At 43.0% G+C, this 20,797-nt stretch overlaps 2 long non-coding RNA genes across 3 annotated transcripts in view; both read left to right on the top strand.

Moving 5' to 3' along the window:
- LOC134517955 (uncharacterized) overlaps positions 1-5,890 on the top strand; it is a 38,765-nt gene extending 32,875 nt beyond the window's left edge. For both annotated transcript variants that reach the window (XR_010071780.1, XR_010071778.1), the window contains exon 7: positions 5,233-5,890. This is a non-coding gene — a long non-coding RNA (uncharacterized LOC134517955). The remainder of the gene's footprint in view (positions 1-5,232) is intronic.
- A 1,733-nt stretch (positions 5,891-7,623) lies between these two features.
- On the top strand, positions 7,624-20,170 carry LOC134517954 (uncharacterized). The gene is made up of 3 exons (XR_010071777.1): positions 7,624-9,883; positions 9,989-10,313; positions 15,214-20,170. It is a non-coding gene; the product is annotated as an uncharacterized LOC134517954 (long non-coding RNA).
- The last annotated feature ends 627 nt before the right edge of the window (positions 20,171-20,797 follow it).

Here is a 20,797-nt window from a genome sequence, read left to right as displayed (position 1 = left end):
TTTCTCATCCCACTGAAGCTCTTTCTCGGCCCTGAAGCTCTCCCACTCAGACCCCTTAACTAGGGTACGCAAAGTCCCATTCTGAATACTTCTGATACAGAATTTGGCATGGGCATTTGGACTGGTATTTCCTATTTCCCAGGGGAATGACTTCACCTTGTGCATTTGTCAAAGAGCTTGGGTGGTGAAGCTGCTTACTATGGTTTGTGCAGGATTAGTCTGACTATATTGGGAAAAAGGGAGCAGCTTCAGCAGAAGAATGGGTACCACAAGATTGCCTGTAAGGAGACACTCTTCTTTTGAAGCTGCTCTGCTTTTCCCAATATTAAATATTAATGGAGCTGTGGAGAAAATACAACTGATAAATGAGCTGTTAAGCCCTCTCCAAGGCTGGAGATGGGAGGAACTTCCTGATCAGCAGGGTACTTTCCGGACTTGAATAATCATATGCCCTGTCTACAGGAGAATTTGAGATGCCCAAACATCTTTTTTTGATGGGAATTTAAGCATCCCAACAGGTGGGGTTTTTTTCAATGTGAGTTTCATACTTGCACAGTTAAGATGTGATACAGGTGAATGACCTAACGACTAAGGAGATGATCAACTCTTTATCATCAATACATTAATACAGCAAGAAACATTACGAGGTTGCTAAAGTTGCAGTGCCCAAAATGAACAAAGGCTATTGACTTTACAGCCAACAAAGTCTCCAAGCATTTTTGGACAGGGAAGATGATTAATGTCTGTGCAATGATGACAGCACAACATGCGTAATTTAATGCAACCTGCCTTAAATGCCCTGGAAAGTCAAAAGAAACGGCATTCTGCACTAACTTTTCTCAAGGATCACATACAGTTGCTGTGTGTTTTCAAACAGCTGCAACATTTGTCCAAGGAAGATGCAGGAATCTGTTTAGTGTCTGCATATTTGTCTGAAGAGTACTTAACAAACCATTGTGATGATCAGCACTTTTAAGCTATGGGCCTGTTCCTCCTCCATGTCTCACACTGCAGAGACCTCAAACACACGTCTAGTGTAATTTAAACCTAAATATGCAGTGACAGTAATACATACAAATATTCAGCAATACCCAGAAATATACTCACCACTGTGGCAAAAAGTGCTAAAAAGCGATAAAGCTTCCATGGGTTTCAATGCGCAGAGTTCACAACTAAGCACTTTTGAAAATTTCCTCCTCCCAAGTCTATTAATACCTGCAATTACCATCCAACTGTTCTTCAATGGTGACTTATAACAGCCTTTATTGTATTCACATGGAGAATTTCAGGCATGAAGTTCATGGCTGCCTGCTGTCCCAGCGCTGAGTCTCTCTGAACAGTGGTCAACCGGTCTTTAGAGCCACAGGGAAGTTTATCACTGGCGGCTCCCTGCCAAAGTTGAGAAATGATCCACTGCTCCTGGCATCAGCGATGCCAAGCAGGCACCCTATTACCCTTTCCCACTGGGTCAATGTCTCAGCAGAGACAAAGCAGCCTGGTCACTCAGACTCATTACCACCCTTCAGTGTGATGTCCCAGCATCAGGTTAACCTCAGGCACCTTAGGTCAGTGCCCTGGCTGGCTCAGAGCTTTTCCACCAAGCTTTCCCTCCAGGATTTTGTACCTATCTCCATCTGTCCTCTCCTAGGCTGGTGGGCTCTGAAAGAAGCCTCAGACCTTTTCTCATTACCTCCTCGTTGGTGGGACAAGGCATGGTGCCCATTTCAGTGCCTCCGTCAGCTGGTTTGCAGGGTCCAGGATGTATTTAGCGCTGGGACCAGAGATCCTGTCACACAAGGTCAAGGACAGACCCCTTGTACAAGCACGGAGGGAAAGTCAGGTGACAGCGTGGGTTTACCAGAGAGCTGAGTCAAGGGTGGTCCTCCCAATCACAGCATGGGGCAGTTCAATGCTTCAGCGTGAGTGACACTTGTGGCATCTGGCTCTGCAAAATACTTGGGGATCAGGGGGACACGCTGGTGAAAACAGTAAGCATTACGATAAATACAGTTTCTTAGATTCCTAGAATTAGTTGAGATTTTCCTTGAATGCCTAAGACAGATACTGCAAAAAGCAGTAGTTTGCGAAAACACTCAATAAATGGTGATTATAATGGCTGAACTACAGATTGTGGTAATTAATTGTCAGGGTAAGAACAGGGGAAAAAAAAAGTCAGCAAAGTAAAACATACTTTTAAATGTTAAATAAATCTAAATGTGAATGAATTAAATATTTAAATGAAGATATCAAACAAATTAGTGTCTTTTACCCTTTGGGTTATGTAAATGCCATCTATATTTTACAACTTTAAACAAACTTTACAATTTTATGGTAGTGCATAAATGCAGCACATGTTGAAGCTAATGAAATAATTGTCCATATACATATGTAAACCATCCTAGAACAGCTAAAGCTAAAGCGATTAATGAAGATATTAAAGGTAGCCACAACAGCATTCAAAACAAACCAAGAAACAAGGTTATTTATAGCTATTAAGTATTAGTAATTGCTTGCTACAAGTTGCAAACCACTTAGAAAGCCACTCTGCAGCTCTGTTCTACAGATTTATCGTCACCCTTCTTCCTTCAGCATCACCAGAAAATCAATAGACACTTGCTTGATATCATATAACTTTTCTTGGGCAGGAAGTCTGTATATTAGTGAATCTAGCAGAATGGATGGGGTATTATTTCTTCGGTTCCTTATTCAGCAAAGGCAGTTTTATCCACAGGCCTGATACAATGAATTTGTATTGACAAGATCGCAACCACATATTTCAACAGTTCTCAAGCCGTTATAGATCACTGTCTCCAAAAGCAAGCAAACAAAAAAAAAAAAACCCAGCCCCAGCAAACCCCAAAATGTGGATGATAAATCTGTTTTGTTCTCTTCTGCAGCAAACAGCAGAAAGTAACCTCATACAAAGTTTTGCCTTTGTTTTGGGTTGTGATGGATGTGAATATCATTGTGCTATGAAGAGAAAGGAAGAACCTGAAAATAACAGTGGGCATTAGCACATCTTTGGACACGTAATCTCAGCCTTAAGGCTGAGTTGCGGTAATGAAATAAACTGGGTTTCAATATGGGGTTTGCTCTGGAGTCACGTTTCTATCCTGACCCTAAAGAAAATGAGTGGGGTTTTTTCTAATGGATTCATGTAGGACCTCAATGCTGAAAAGCAGATTATTAGTTTTGTTATTCAGCAAAGTATTCTATCATAATTCAAGGCTCCTTTAGGCCTTTTTCCTTACCAAGCCTCACGTCCTCACCAGCTGGCTCGGAAGCTGCAGCCAGCAATCCCAGTTGGGCACTGGGAGCAATGCTGGTTACTATCCCACTGACACGGCATTCTTTCCTTCCAGAGCTCCCTGGAGATAGCTGCTGCTGAGATCAATGTCAATATGATTGACTTATAGTTGTTGTTGGCCCGGGGAGGAATAGATGGGCCAAATTCACTGGCATGTAAGCCAAGGGAGGTCAGACAAAACCAACCCACCCCTTTTGGCTCAGTCCTAAAACACGGCACTGAGATAAAGAGATCGGTGCAGCAGCCGTACGTGGGGTTTCGTGCCATAGTCCTTGGCCATCCATCACCACCATCAAAGGGTGTAATGCGGGCTCACAGCTGGGCTGGAGGCAGGGAAAAGCCAGGAGTGAGCACTTGTCCAGGCCAGCAAACTCTGTTCCTTGAACTGCTCTAACCGAAGCCAGCCCTGCAGCAGAGGAAAGTATCTCAACTACCCCAGCTGGCAAACAGTATTTTTTTCCTTTCGAGGAATAAAATACCATTCATTAAAGAATATTTAAAATATCATTCAGTGTTTGTTTGGGTTGATTGTTATAACAGCACCGTGTGGCTGATGGATCCCTGGAGTAAATGAGCCATTTGCTGCTGCAGAGAGGTATTTTTGCCCTGCCATTCTCCTCCTACTCTCTTGACTGCACTGACAGATCTAATCAGATACTTAATTGTGTTCCTTCAAAAGTGAACAGGAAAGGCAGTCAATGACCAGTGAAGACATTTCCAAAGGAAAATACTCACTTTCTCCTGGAAAGAAAAAAACAAAACAAAACAAAACAAAAAAAAGGATTAGATTAGCTCTCTTTGGGACTGTTATTGAGAATGAATGGCTGTAAATGTGGATCGCAGATGATTTACTCTATATCCCAGGATTTTTGGGATGAGTCATATTATTGTACTAGACAATGGCTGGACAAATAAAAAAAAATCTGCTTCCGTTATGAGAAAAAAATATATAGTGAAAAAAAGGGTTCTTCAGTACCCTGATAAATACATATTCAAAAGAATTGTAGGGCTATATTTGTTTATAGCATTAAAAAAGAAAATGCTTTCATGTCTAGATTTTTCATACTTGTTTTGTAGCAACTGTATAATAAGTACACATCATGTTTGCATTTTGTCTATCTGTATGCATATGTAAAAACTGTACTTTTTTAAAAACTAAGATCTAATGTCTGGCATGTCCTCAAGCCCTGGATCACTTCTGGATGGAAAGAAGGCAAACCCTAGAAATCTGCTTACTTTGGATCTGGCTTCTGACACTCCTTGATGGATAACAGATATCAGCATCATTATTAAGAGGCCTTCAGACGAGATAAAAACCTGTATATTAACTGCCATATTTCTGTGCTATATCAGAGAATATAAGAGACAGGGTTTGGCTGAAAAAAAAAAAAAAGACCCCTTTGGCATGTGCTGTTATCAAGGAATATTAAGTATTTTTTTTCCAGCTCACTGAGCCCTCTCAGATTTAAGGCAGACCGGTATGGCTGTCCACAGCAAGGTAATATGTGGTACAGGCTCCTCTGGAAGAAGTCTAGGAGACAGCCAGCCTGAGGAAAAATGCTGAGCTAAATTCAACACAATATTATTGTTCCTTTCTCTGCTCATTGCAACAGATTTTAGGAAAGGAAAGTGAATTTAAGCTCTACTGTGTGTGAAATATATTTGATAAGAGGTTGAATCAGGTGACTATTTGTTATAAAGTACAACAGGTGCTGACTGACATTATCTATCCAAAACCAAGTCTGAGTTGTAGGAATGCCAATCCACACAGCCACTAAAAGCAAGACCTAGGAACTGCATTTTGAAATGGGAAATTGCGGGGGCGGGGGGGGAACCACGCAACCCACACTTTTATAAGTGTAGTCTTTAGTATGAAACTACTTGAATAAATTTTCCCCAGTCTGAAAAGTGCCATGTCATTAAAGGTAACGTAGATTTGTGGACAACTGCCAGCCATACTTTGCCCAGGATAAAGAAAAGCAATGCAGAATTATACTCCATCATTCACCAGACTGCTTAAGTTCTTTTTACTTAAATAGAAGCCCATCGTAATATTACAGAATACTTTAAAAATGTCCTGTAATTAGTTTCCAGAAGTAAATTAACTAACAGTAGATGAATCACAGACTTTTTTCTGCACACCCCAGGCCGATGAACCCTCAGAGATGCTTGAACCTGGAAAAGTCACAATCGAATGCAGCCTTGCCAGCCCTGTACAACATTCTCACAATCAGGGCCTGGCTTTCATTCCTTCATCTCTCTGTCTCCAAAGACATCCACTCCTCTTGGCATGATACTTGTCTTGCTTTTTCAGGAGTGATGTGGAAGTATAGCAGGGTTGTGCATGGCTCAGCTCAGCTTCCAGCTGCCTTTGAAGTCAAGAGAACGGCAGACTGTGCATGTTAGAGCATTTCTCTTACAGCATTTCCCAAAATGGTGCTGCTTGCGAGCTTGCCAACACTAAGCAGTTACTACTTTAGCGTACAGGACAGCAGCAGCTGCTGGGCACATGCCAATTCTTCTATTAAATATCAACAGCACCGCCACCTGAAGCCACCAGGAACACAGCAGAACTAAGAGAAAAATGCCACAAACTCATCTATACATTTATATCCTGTGCTGCTGTTGGCAGGCTGCAATAATCACATAACCAGCCATTCAAAGCAGGACTGACGAGAAAGCAACTCCGAATAAAAGGCATCTAGGCGCAGAGGTGAATGCAAATTTCCAAGTGACTGTCCCCCTGGGGGGTTTGTTGCTGGTTTTCTACTTTACTTCTCAAATAACTTTACTGTTGCTTTGAAAACCTCTGGTGCTGTTACAGCTGAAGTATTAATCAGCAGTTTACTTGTCCTGATTTGGGCCAACAGCGGAAACACTGGCTGGCCTGTTTCTAACAAAGGTTGTAAAGAAAGGGCTCTGGCTGGGGAGCACAGAGCACTTCGCTTTGCTTTTGGAGAGCAGTGAAGGTTGCCTTTTGATGTACAACTGCTTCCACCACGGATTTGATACCAGGCCTCCAGAATAAAAAGCTGCATCCATGATTATGGAAATAAAGCCATAGGATGGGTATAGGACTTTGGCAACATATCTGAATGAGTTAATTAAAGTACTCCCACCTCCATTACTGTCCCGTGGCTGCTGAACTCTGCATTTGCTATTTACCTCGACACATATTGGGGCCAGAATCTCATGTCATCACGTGAGATTCTGCAAGATTTGCAGAAAGCCGTTTTATTTTCTTTCTCTTTTCTTCATACCACCTGTAGTAATGAAGTCATGAAATCCTTACTTTAATCCCGCTTCCATTCTGTCCCATCTTGCAAAACAAAACAAAGCAAATGGGAGATCTCATGCTAGCACACATTTCCTGCTACCTTGCACCAACGCTGCCAGTCACCATCCTCAACACACTGCCCACCACCATTTTTCAGTATGAAGAGCTCCAGTCTTTCTGTCCAAAGCCAGTCCTTCATATACCATAAAAATTGAAGGAATTTAGCGTGGTCTCCTCTTCCTGCGAGCAGGCAAGGAGCCAGTGATGAGGGCAGAGGGGCAGGGCCAGCCTCCAAGGCAGAGTCCTCTCCAGTCCCTGTGTCTCCGCAAGACACTTCTATCAGCAGCCCTTATTGAAAAAGAGCAAACACCTGTTTGCAGTAGCAGGGCTGCCTTCACACTGCAAGAACGCGTCACAAGAAATCACCTGAGGCACTGACACCTGAGAACAGCCACTTGCACCCGACCTGACCCCAGAGCTGTGCACCAGCCTTCACTGGAGGAAGCATGGGGCCGCCCATGGGACACCAGAGCCTCTGCGAGTTGAGATGTTTCTGAGACAACCTTGTCTCTGGAGAAAAAATGCTGCCTGCTGCAGTGTTCTGCAGAACTTCCTCCTCATCATCATAGGAAATATCCGAAGACACGGAGCCTCCATTCGGACAAACACTAGGAGCAGCATGCTCAGCCATAGCTGGTGAAAGCCAAGCCCAAGCGTTTCAATGGCAACTGTTTTCCTGGAGCGCTGGCGGTGGCTGTTGTACCAGCACAGCTGCACTCTCAGAAATCAGGCATTTCAGATTTAGGTGCTAAACAAAGAACTTAAAAGCTTGAAGATGGCTGGGGGAGGGAGGGGAGCCAAGAGAGATTTCGGAAGGCATTTACGTGCTTGAAGTTAAAGATGGGAAAATGCTATTCATCAGGGACATGCAATTCTTGGAAAAATCCAGAGTTAGTTATCTTACTTCTACCGAGTCTGCAGATGTTATTCTGACTACTTTTTTTTTTTTTTAGAAATAAGATCGCATCTTCTGTAAGAATTTAAATTATTTATGTGCCTAATTTGTATTGTTTATCTGTGTTATGCTGTAAAAAATGGATTGCACATTCAAAACTCACCAGAGTGCCTGCAGAGTTTAATGAAGGCGCAACTGATATGCTGCTGCAAATGCCAGCTGGTTTCCACAATAAAAAATGAGATGAGATGAAAAAAAAATAAAAAATTCTTCCTGAGCTCATGCCTATTTTGAAATTATTATTAAAAGGCAGCTCCAAAACTGTGCTAGGAAAGTGGACAGATGAGTACCAAAGACATTTTGCTGTCCTTATGAATGTCCATTAATAAAGGACAATTAAAAAAAGTTAAATATATTACAACCAAAACAATATTTTCATACAGAAAAAAAATTTTAAACTTACAGACAGGCACTGAGGTGAGGAAGGCTTGGTATGTGGATGTCATGATGGTACAAAAGAAATGCTATGAGGGGTGGGTGACCCATAGGTTAAATATGTCGTTTGTTGAATGGGATTTAAAAATTGAAATGGAGTTGAAGAAGATATAAGGGAAAAAAATGGGCAATAGAGAGTAGAAATACCATAGGATAAGAGAGGGCAGCAACCCAGCAGGAGCAGACCGTTGATGTGCTATGTATCATTGGCAGCAGCAGAGCGGAGTGCTGAACTCCTAACCTGGGGGGTAATGGTCCGTATTTATCACGCAGAGCAAGTGGTATGAGAGAGGAGTGCGTCCATCAATAATTGTGATGACGCTCAAAGAGCAAAGAATCACTAAAACTTTGCAAAGAAACATCCTTTGAACAGGTGGGGTGCAGGGGTGGGCAGCGTGGTACGCGCCTGTGGGCTGTGCCCGCTCCCTCATCCTCCTCCCAGGGATGCTCCGGTCCCGTCTGGCGGCTGAGTTGGTGCCAGGTGTCCCCAGCTGCAGCCCCGGGGTGCAAAGACACCTCCTTCCCAGTGGGGCAGTGAAAGCCTTCATGGAGCCACTAACCCAGGAGAGAGAGGGAAAACGTGTGTTTGCGTCCTGTCCCCCAGCCTTTTGCATCCTGCTCTAGGTCATTTCAGCCACAATTGTCAAACTAATTAGGAGAAAACAAGACCTGATTTGAATCCCCAAACTGAGACTGCAGCCTCGTCAAATTTCTTCGGTTGTCAGTAATTTATGTTTTCTCTTGGGTTTTTTTTGTTCTTCTATCTATCTGGTTTGAGCTGTCTGCAGGAGGGGAAACAAGCCCACTCTGAGGATATTTCTGAGGTATTACCTCTAATGGACCAGGATTCAAGTCTGTCTATTCACATTAAAAAGCAGCTGATCTTGTTAAAAAGGCTAGTACTGCTGCAGATACTCTTCGGATGTTTATCTAATGTGGCGTTGAATTTGGTGTGTAATGTCTGAGGTGTGCTGCCAGTGATGGATTCAGGTTGCAATCTCTGCAGGGGAGGAAGCTGAGTCTTTTTCTGTATGCAAATTGCTGACAATGTTAATGGCCATCAGCTCAGAAAAAATAATCCTGCTAATAATGCCAGCACTAGTTTCTCACCTGTACCCCAACCTATTCATATGAAAGAGGCGTAATTGAATGTAACGTCTTTGGGTTTGGTTTTGTTTTGTTTTTTCACATTTATGTAGAAATGTTCATCTTGCAGGCTTTAATCCAATTAAATGCATTTTTTTCTTTCTTTGCAGAGACATGCAAAGAATAAGATGTTCTACCCAGGGACGTATGGATGTTATAAGACCTGCATATTTGCATGCCTTTGTTCTTAAATTCTTTTATTTTTTAAAAAAAAGTTATTCCATTTGAAGAGGAATTTTAGGCAGCAGAAATATCATTTACACGTATAGTTGAACTCCAGAAACGCTGGCCATGTGGTCTGGTACGCAGCTTGGCGGATTCTTGTCTCACAACATTCAACCTGCGCACTGGCCGTGATTGCTTAAATCCTTACCCGTCACAAACACTCCTGAGCTTGTGTCACCGATCTGTTGTAATACAAAGCCTCACTGTCTCTCTTCATGGTCCATCAAATTTGAAGGTGCCTTACTGATACTACTGGGAAAAAAAAAACCAACGCTGCGCCAACCCCGCGCACTTACAGATGTCGCTCTCTGGGATGGGTTTGAAACCGCTGTGGGACCGGATTATGCAGTTAAATGAGTAAACCTATCTGCTCTCATTAAGTTGGTAATATTTACACTAAATAATACTTTCCGACAGAAAAGAAAATGTCAGGGATTTGCTAGATCTTACTATATTTTCTATGCAACGTTCACAAAAGGTAGGCCGTTTCACATAATTGGTAATGATTCACTGAGGATTGGACTGGAAGCTTTATAGCAATAGACTAAGTTGCGGTGCTTTGATTTCTTTGTGCGCATTTCAGGTTCATAAATGACCGCATCAGATCAGATAATGAGCAGCAGGAGACAAAGCAAAGAGTTTTGTACAGCAGTGAAGGAAAAGCAAGAATTCCCATGCCCAGCCAAATGCTATTGATGATGAATGCAGGTAATTCTGGGGTAAGTGCTCAACAAACCAAGCCCAGGGGTGAAAAGGGCATTCCACGAGAATTAATGTAGTGTTTTAATTGCACCTTATTTCATACATACCTTCCCTGTTGCCTTTCAGTATTTTTCCTTTCAATTTTTATTTTCATTTTGTCTTTCTGCTCTTTCCCATGCCTCGATGGACTGCTGAGAGAGTGAAAAGTGAGTAAAGTTCCTTGACCACCTTGAGGAATTCACATTATTTCAGTAAATTAAGCACCTTTCTTCTGTATAGGGTCTGGGGACTTCCAGATTACCATAAATGACACTTCTTGCTTTACTCATGCAAAGATTTACTATGCTTAGAACCAGGAATGCTTTCGTTGTACAAGACCAAAGCCACTCCTTAAGAAGCTGTTCAGAAAGAATAATATTAAACTACAAACCAAACAACATGTTGCCTTCCTACATTTAATGAGAGCTTCATTTTTCTTACCTTGCCAAGTCTGGGATGCTTTCAAAATTAAATGTCATTCCTGAGGCCTAGAGATTTTTCAGGTTGGGTTAGAGCCAGACCTAAGTGAATCAGAAATTAAAATATTTATTGAATTGTAGAACTAGCAGTAGAAATATAGAAACGCTTCCAAAACCCATCAAAACTCTATCCAAAGGGTGCGTCACGCTGTAGCAACCAGAGGCAGATCGTGGCCAGAGAGTATTTAAACAAAATGCAGAAAAAGCTATAGAGGAAAAATCAAAGCCTTCCTTGAAAAAGTGCTCGTTTGATTAAAAGCACAGCATGGTTTTTTGGCTTTAATTCATTATGATGTTCAGATCTGAGGCGTTTAACCCTTACTACAGGCTTTCCACTGCTGCGTGTTTATGGAAGTCACTTACACCCTTGAGAAGTATTTTCAGGGAGACTACAAAGCGGCCCCAAATTCAAACGGTTTTGTTCCTTCGCCTTCTCTGTTGGCAAGCGCAAGATATGTGATCGGGGTGTGCATGGTCTTCTCCCTGCTTTGCTGACGAGGGCTAGGTGGGAGAGACAACCAGAGACAGCCTCCAGCCGTAGTCCCCGCTGGGGCGGCAGGCGCCAGGCAGGGTCAGTGCCCTGACGTGCCCGTGGGTGCGAGACGGCACGGCTCCTCTGCCGGGCAGCACCATAAATACCAGCGGGAAAGAAAACATGAAGGAGGCCAGAAGCAGCTGGGAACACTCATCTTTTCTCGTGTCTTTTCACTGCGTGGGGAACGAAAGCCCGGCTCCACGAGAAGGCTGAGCTCGCCAATGAGTTGCAAAAGCGGTGATGTTTTCTGGAGGTAAAACCATGCCTAAAGCCAGCTGAAGCCCTGCGGAGGACACCGTGGGTGCTGGCACGTGTGCGTGGTGTCTCTGCGGGGGCTGCGGACAGGCAGGGGGCTGGCACCCCCTGAACTGTACAGATACATTTGGAGGCTTCTGTCTCATATCTGTCCCTGCGCTGGATGAAATGATTTTACAAGGTTTGGAACCCTCTGTATAACCTTTATCCACAAAATGGGTGACAAAAGTCCTCAAATCCAGCAAACCCATATATTATTCCCCTTTAATATTTAGTAGTAGTCAACTGGAGGCACTGTCCTTGCTTTCTGCTATGCAGAAAGCGTGATGCGCTCAGTGCCATGTAGCTCCACGATGCTGCCCTATGTGGCAATACAAAGCCACGGGTTATGCTTGGAAGACATTAATTTAAAGAGAAAAGGGACATTATTGATCACCACGGGAGTACAGTAGTTTTGTCTCTCTGTTCTCACACCCTGCGTCTCTGGGGCTGCCCTGGCTCTGCGGCAGCAGTTGAGGAAGAGCAGCCTACAGCAGCTGCGAAGCTTCAGCAGGCGCAGGAGCTGCCAGTGCTCTTTCCTCGCTCTGTTTTACGGCGGGACGCATAGTTGTGCAGTGAGAAAGCGGGATGTTCATCCGGCTACTTTTGCAGAAGAATGAAGACAGTTCTCAGACAAACACTTTAACGTCCAAGTATCAGCAGCGACCACATAACCACTTCTCAGGCATGTGTCTTGGAAACAATATATTTATATTAAAGTTTTAGAAGAAAAGCCAATAGTCTTTCTGTCACAGAAACAACATTTTTCAAAAGTGCAGAGAGATCAAGAAACATGTAGTCTAACACACGGGGAGGGTCCCTGGTGCTTCTGGGCAGGGCTGGAGGATGCTCAGGCTCTGCCGAGTTATACATAACACAGCTGTTGCCATTGAATTCACCTGTGACAAGGTAGTGTCCCAAAACCCCAGATGAGACAAAGAGCCAACACACCAGGCATAATGCAAACCAAGGGGTAATTCCTACCCTGAAATGTTCCAGATTAGGTAGGAGTGGAAACCAGGCAGCACGAGTCAAAGTATCACTCAGCGTGAATCCGAGTACCACTGTCCTTGAGCAACAGGCGAGGAGCCAAGACAGGAGAAGGTGACATCAAACTCTTCTTTCCTACGTGGCAAATCAAAGCAGAATGAGCTACGGAGACTTACAGGGGAGAGATCTGTGACAGAGCTCAAAATCAGAACCCCGTCTCTGAAATCTCAATCCTGAAACTGCAGTAGCCAACCTCAATGTCTGACTTTCACAAGTGAGCACGAGGGACAGAAACCACAGCTCATCCTTCAGTGCTGACAATGGTTTTGATATCCCACTTCATTTTTTTTCAAAAACTGAAATCACTATCAGGAAGAAATTAGCTATTGAATAGAGAGAAAGGATGATGCGGAGTCCAGCACCTTCTTGAACCTGAAGAACACTTTTTTTTCCTTTTTTTTTAAAAAAAGATTACCCTGTCATTATTGCTCCCTGAAGACTTTCTGCTAAATATTCATTAATTTCCATGATCAAGACCCGATCCTTAGACCAGACCCAAATTTCTCTCTTATTTGTGCAAGACCTTGAGTAATGTTAGCCAAATTCCCTCTCTCTGATACAATTCAGCTGACTTAGAGGGAGTCTCTTACACTTTAGAGTAACATAAATGAGAGGAGATTCAGGTTCAATGCTTCATTTTCCATCCGCATCAGAAGTTAACTACCAGCTTCATTCCCTGATCCTGCTGAAAGAGCTGATGACGATGGTACACAAAGGCGCCTTCACATGCAAAGAGCTGTGTATGTTGTTGTTGTTAAACAAACATGCCCATGTTAACTTCAGCCTCATTAAAAATACAAGAAAAACATTCATCCCGGGATCCCAGACAGGCAATTGGTACAAAAGGATGTGTTCTAAACCTTTAAAAAAAACCCCACAAAACACTCCAAAACAAACAGGAAAAAACCCCGCTGTAAACCCAGGGTAGGTAAATACCCAAAATTATAAACCTTAAAAAAGAAAATATGTTTCCTGTGTCCTGCCTACTATGTCTTGAATCACGGATAAAAGGATTTAACATTCTTTTTACTCTATCCACTTTTAATAGGAAAATCCAGGTGCAGATGTGGGCTTGATTCCAGTGCCAAGCTGCCTGCTCTGTTTAATAAAGAGTTTAATGCAATTTAATCCAAAGCAGCAAAGAGCCCTAAGACACCAGCACTAGAGATTCAGAATCCTAATTAATTTTCTGTTGGTCACAGTTGTCACAGAAGATTCCCTTGCTTCTGCTTCTGCTAATATGGTTTTAAAAAAAATATAAATCCAATAAACTGCGCTTGCACTCAGTTGCAACTCCTCTTGAAATGATTAATATTTATATAAGAAAATAGAATGTCACCAACCAGAATTACTCAGTTATCTCCTCCTTCCCCTTGCTTCGTCCCTGCCGATGAAATTGTTCTGTCATTAACAAAGGGATAAGCATAAATGCGTGGAAACGCCGCTGGCTGAGCCTGCTCACCGTAGGCCAGTGTTTAGGAGCAGGAAGCAGAAGCCGATGTCCTCACCTCTGCCAGCAAACCTGCAGGGAGACACGGCACAAGAACCTTTCCACCGCACGAGGAGAAACAATTTCAGGCTTGCAAAGATGAGCAGGTTGTTTGAATTTCATGGGTTAGTGACACCATTTTGCAAGAAGCAAGTGTGTGCCGTGCCCTCCTTGACCTAGAAGAAGTCATTGAGAGAAAAGCCGTTAATTACTGCAGCTGCAGCAGCCACTGCCCTCCCGCCGCCTGTCACAGCCAGGGCCACGTACCCAGGCCACCCACAGGCCACCCTCATGAGTCGGGAAGATCAGCAGCAGCAAAATTGCCTTAGTGGGACGTGCAGTGGTGGCATCAAGAAATTCAGCAACCCAACAGCCACGACGAGGAAAAGCTAACCAGCCCCTTAAGCGGTGCGGCTGACTGGAGGTCTAGTTTTGTATAGGCAAATGCTAACCACGGGGAAACAGAGTCTGCAGGGAGGCTGTGGAAGAGGCTTTCCCAAAGCGACAGACACGTCTATAATTCCTGCTGGCCATGTCTCTCACCCATTTACTACACACAGTCCCCAGGGGCAGGCACGGGGCTGGGGGTGTGCTCAGCACACCCCGAGCAGCTTGTGTGTCCAGTGCCCATGCACGGTCACATCCACGTCTTAAGAAGTTGTTTGTTTCTAGGAACATAGACCACGCACTGGTTGCATTTCGTTCTGGACTAGGGTGAAATTCTCATTGAGAAAAACACTGGCAGGGACTCAAATAATGTATCCCAAATTCAATATACTCAATACAAATGAACAAACACCAGAATTTCTGACCTGAGGCCATAATATCACTTTTGTAGTATGATGACACCATACCAAGTTATTTTATTTCCTCCTGATTCAAGAGCCAAATGCTATTTGCTGAAAGCCAGTTCAGTTTGTCTGAACTTAATAAAATATCCTTCTGCAACAAAGCATAAGGATTTTCTTCTGAAAGACAATGATAAACATTTGGCAATTTAAACCCCGCTGAACCCCTTTGAGGCTCAAATATATTGCTTTTTTTTTCCTTTCCCCCAAATCACAGATTTTAATAAATGACGGAAGTAGACCACGTTATACAAGGGATTGTTATTAAGCACATTGGGAAAAATACTAAATGTCCAGTGTCTGCCTGTTCACTGAAAACGCTTCCATTGCATTGATTGGTCTCACCTTTATCATTATTACTCCCATTTATAGGTACCCAAAACAAAATTACTTCCAATGAGGACAGCAGCACTGATAAAAGTACGTCTGGTCCTGCTCAGTGGAAAGAGATTCCATGGTATTCCAAACCAGGTGCAAAGCAAGAGCAAGAGATTTTATGTAGGGGATACCTTCGGAGCTGGAGTAAACAGCTGAGGCGGTGGCGGTCCCGCTGCCCGTGACGGTGGCCCTTCTCTGCCCCAGGGGTTGGGATCTTCAGCTGATCTTCATTTGATAATTTTCAGCTCCTGAATTTGCTCCATCCTCTGCTCTTTACCTTCCCCAGAAGGCTGAAGAGGAAATTACTGTAAAGATCAAGAGACTATCAATATTGCTTCCTGTCCTAAGAAATTTGGCAATAAAATTAAGACTATTACAACCTGGGTTTAAAAGCAACTTTTTAATAACCCTTTTCAATATGAAGACAGAATCACTAACGAAGCACAAGGCAATTGCTATACAAACTGGTTTCCACTACTGCAGCAAAGGAGACTACCAAAGATTTCTCTTTGCCCACGCCCTCTCTTTATTTATGTACAATAAATTACACAATCAAAAAAATAATAATAAATAAATAATCACAAAGCCTATTGCACAATTAATTTCAGGAATTACACTGGTTTGGTGTTTTTGTTTTTTATAATGCATGTGATGAACAGTTTTTAGAGAGCTACACATCTGGTCACATACAGAAAACTTAATTATTCTTTATTTAAAGGGCAGTGGCATTCTTCACCAGATAACACACCTGTAGACTATCTCCTTGGAGACTTGACTTCTTTCAGCCTAGAGTTCATAACAAACTGGAAACCTTGAAGGCTGATCTGTAATGGCAAGAACAGGGTCACCACACGTGGGCAAGGAGCGACGATCAAGCAGGCGTTGCGCGAGGCTGGACCTCCTCCTCCACTGCACCCCTCATTACCGAAAACATCGGCTGGTGTCAGAGTTGGAGGCTCAGACCCTTTCTTTGCAACTTTTCACCTCCTTTTTGCTGTGGATGGAGCTGCAATACTTGTACTACCATACAGTGTTGGTTGCACCAGCAGAAAGTGGAGAGGTCAGGGCAATATGCAGGGTTTGCCTATAGAGACCTGGTGAAGGCAATCTGCCATCACCTCCTTTTGGAGTCCATCGCACCAGGATGCTGGTGGGGGAGTCTTTTGGGTATGTTACAATGGTATTTAATATGCCACAAGAATATCTGAGTCTATATGTTGCTGTAAAGCCCCAAAACCCACAGAGGAGCATCATGCAAACCAGCCAACCACGCTATTTCACAACAGATGAGCTTTAACCAAGCTACACGTAAACGCTGAGCTATTTTTTAATGATCACCTAGAAACAGTGGTGGGGCACACCCTGAGTGAGGTGACATCTGAGTGCAGTTGGGCTGCCCAGGAGTTACTCAGCATCCAGAAAGATTGCACAAACTACTTAGAAAAATGCCTTTGAGACTTCCTTTTTCCAAAAAGAATGGTACCCCGGCAGACTATGAACATCGATTCTCTCCCCGTCAAAGAGGAAAATGATTTATTGTCCAGAATGATGGTGACAGAAGTGTTTTCAGATTACCGAGAGGGTTATACACAAGAAGAAAAGAATTCAATTTGAGGTTTTACTTAAGAGGCAAAACCCATTAAGGCCTGGTCTTTTCCCCACTGATGTCTGCAGCCCTTTGCCAGTGCTTTCAATGTCAGCAGGACTGTGCCTCTCTTACTGGTAAGGAAAGACTCACTCTGTGATGATTACAAATGGAAAAACTGAATAATCCATGCCGCTGAGAAAGTCCCACAACTAGGGAAAACTCTTTACATCTGCTGCTGCTTTCACCATCACCATTTGAGCTGTTCCATCTTGCAGACGTGTTTGCAGGGCTGGTCGGTGCCGCAGGGGCCAGCTCTGATGCTCCCAGCTCCAGGTCCAGCGCTGTAATTGGAAAGAGAAGAGCAGGTTAAGACGAACCCATCAGAACAAAGAGCCAAAGGCAGCAAGAGACCAACCCTTGCAGCAATGGAGTTATCACAGCTTAGCTGTTTCCAGGTTGCAATTTCCTGCAGACATACAGGAAGAGTGGCGGAAAAAACAACTTATACATGCTTCGATTAAAACCATTGTCCTGATCTTTGTGCCTTTCAAGATGAAAAAAAAAATCTGAGTATCTATATCTGAAGCCGGGAGTGCATTTTCCTTCTAATTTCGCAAGACCTCCATAGCTGCAATTAGCTATTGAGACCGTCTGTCTTCTTTTAGTCCCACCTAAGTATTCAGCAGCATTCAATGTCAGTGCACATTTAGCACCTCACCATTTTCCTTTTCAGTTCGGTAACAGCATCCCCCTAGATGTCAGTGGGAACCGGAATAGACTCTGGAAGGAGTCGTGAATCTCTGTTAAGCTAATTTTCTTGTCTACAGAGTTTTGAAATAATCACTGTTTTAATCATATGATATTTCGCCAAGAGTTCTTTGTAACAATCTAGTGCACTGAAACGTATCACCAGATGAAAATTATCAGAAAAATTCACCGAAGTGCCAGAGCCAGCCCACTGAGTTGCTTTAAGAGCTGATGGGGAAGGCGAGTGCTTGTGAAAATGGAGATGAGTGATTTGAATGGCCCTCAGAGGCCAGGGGTAAAACCACCAGCAATCAGGTGCGAGAGGAATAAGAGAATACTGAAAATTAAAGTACCTTGACGTGGGGGCAAGGATGACTAAAATGTTCTCTTTCGTTTTGATGCCATTTTTCTGGGCACGTGTTTAGGAACAGAAGAGACATAAAAGAATTAAAATACTGATTTTTCTCAGCAGGAAACAGGAGTCTACCCCACAACAGAAATCTTTCACTATATTTTCACCATAGTGAAAAAGTGACACCTCTCTTTCCATTGACAATATTGTACTTGCCAAGCAAAAGTCAAGTCAATAGCTAATAGCTTCTTGAAACATAAGGTCTTGACATGTAACGTCTTTGCTTTCAGTTAATGGAAACAGGCCATCACAAGAGAACTCGACTGTACTCTGCTGGTCTAATCCATCTCAGAAACTGCTGAAAGACAGTAATCGGGGTGAGTGGGAATTGAGTATGGCTGTCTGGGGCCAGACTTGGTGCCTATGGCTTTGCAGGACAGAAGATAGTGCGTTCTTGCAAATTTATTTGCAACACTTTGCCTGCTCCCCATAAACTTAATTTTGCTCATTCGTACTTGCCCACTAGTAGCCTAGTCATCCCTCAACCACAAAATTTACCACCAAGAATTATGCAAAGGTTTGCTGCAGAAAGATAAAGGACAAAAAAAAAAAAAAAAAAAAAAGAAAAAGGGCCACTTTCAGGCTTATCAAAATTGGATAGAGATGGTTTCATCAGTGTGCTACTGCTCCCTCAGCCACGCTCTGACCTTGGGCAGGTAATTTATCTGGTCTGTGCATCAGTTTTCCCTTCTACAGAAAGGGGGAATTGAATTTTACCTTATAGGGGCATGCTGCGAAGCTGCAGAGTTTTAAGGCTGACAGGAGCAGACCTAATAAAGGGAGAAGATACAAGTCCCTGAGGCAGACGCAGCTCTTAGGTGCATTTCCCGGGAATTTGCCCTAACAGTGCATTTTACAAACAAGACCAGAAGGATTTAATAAAAAAAGAAGAGAGAAAGGGAATAAGAGAGAGAGAGAGAGAGAGAAGGAAAGAAGGAAAGAAAGAAAAAGCTAATTCTTAGTAAAAATTAAACATACAGAAGCAGAAAAAAACCACCTCTGGAACACTTGTCAAATCTCTGCCCTCCTTGCTGGTTTTCTGGAGGATTTTTTTTGGTGGGTGTTTTTGGGTTTGGTGCTTTTTCTCCCCATTTTTTAATGATAAAAGTCTGAAATGGCTAAATATCTTCTTTATTTTGCCTCTCAACACTAAGACTAATTCTCAAATTCTGCACTTTCAAAGGCATGAGAACCTCAAGATGGGTCCTGCAGGAGTGAGGTGTGTTCCCTGACAGGGGGAGAGGGTGGCAAAGGGTGGCCACATGCCGCCAAATCACGTGTGGCCAGGAGACAGAGCAGTTAGTGAGACTATACAGCTTTCTTGCAGTGAAGGCTCCCCAAAGGGTCCACTGATAACGGCTGTTTTGACACACAGAATCATAAATCCGTGCCGTGTTCTGCTCTTCTCGCCACCCCACTCCTCTTGGCTCTCCAGGTGACCGAGGGGTCCCTCTGAAAAATCTTGTCCCAGAACGTTCACTTATGGCAGTTTCTCGAGCAGCATTGCTTGCCAGATATTATTTCTGTTAGTTAGGCCTTTTGGCTGCTTGATATGCCGGAAAATTCGCATTTTTCTACTCTTTTTCTCCTGCTTTTGAGTTGTTGTATTTATTCAAGATGAAAGCCAGATGTTATATTAATAAGAGAACTGCCTTTCCTAAAGGGAAACATTCATCAGTGCAGAAGCAGACGTTGTAGCTTTGCTGTGAATTACTTAAATTCCTCCTTTTTTTCTTCTGAACAGGAAATCCAAGAAGATGTATTTGAAAGCAATAGTATTGTGACTGCAGAATAAAAGCCATTTACCCTAATCCCTTTAAAAGTTGGTAAGAGGGATTTAAGAGTACTGAAGTTTAAAAATGTTTAAATTTCAAGGAGAAACAAACAGAAACACCAAATATTTGGGAAAAAAAGAATGTTTGGATATTTTACATAGCAAAAACTTTTCAAATACAACACAGATGGTTACTATCAATCCAGCTGGATTTTTTTTTTTTTTTGTGCCCAGTGGCTATTGATTTTCCTACAGAGGCTCTTCTCCTAAAGCCAGAGACTTAGCATAAATGAACCTAAATGACACTTTACTTTTTACCGAAATAAAAACATTCTACAAAACAGCTCCTCCGGTATTGTGCTGGACGGGTATACTGTGATTATTTTGATAGAGTGGGTGGGATGGGATGACTTGGGAACAAGCCATTCATGCAAAGATAAACTTCCCCGAGCTACAGCCCAGGCGGGTGCCTGGGGGCTCCGTGGGGTGTTTCTGACACCTGGGCTGGGTGCTCGTGGAGCTGTGCGGGGTGCGACCCTCGGCCCAGCGCTGGGGTGCAATGTGCTCGGTGGGTGCCTATTTTTCCTCTCCTCCTCTCATTTCTTTTCATGGTGGCAGGAGTAACACCTATAGAGGAAGAACAATGCGGAAGAAAAACACAGTAGGTTCTCAATATCAAAATTCAATGGCAAATAAAAAACACTTTTCATGGGAAAAAAGACTTTGCAACTGACTGACGACCACACTATTTCCCTGTGAGTGGGGGCAAGAACAGCCGCATACATGGCCCCACCTCTGCCCTTGCTGTCGTGGGTGCGCCGCTCACACTCGCTAGTTGTCTGCATCCTGCCAACCATGGCTTAGAAATTTAATTTCAGAAGTATAACTTTTTAAGCAAAGACCCAAGCTTCTCACATATCCAAATTAACACTTTGAAAATATTCCTCCCATGTATAAACTATAATCTTTAATATTTAAATAAATAATGTATATATCAGAGATTTCTAATATCATATGTTCATAAAAACAATCATAATCCTGATACCTCACCAGGTTT

Source organism: Chroicocephalus ridibundus, chromosome 6 (genome assembly GCF_963924245.1).
Source record: "Chroicocephalus ridibundus chromosome 6, bChrRid1.1, whole genome shotgun sequence".
Taxonomy (NCBI): Eukaryota; Metazoa; Chordata; class Aves; order Charadriiformes; family Laridae; genus Chroicocephalus; species Chroicocephalus ridibundus.
This window is presented reverse-complemented; position numbering and strand designations above follow the sequence as displayed.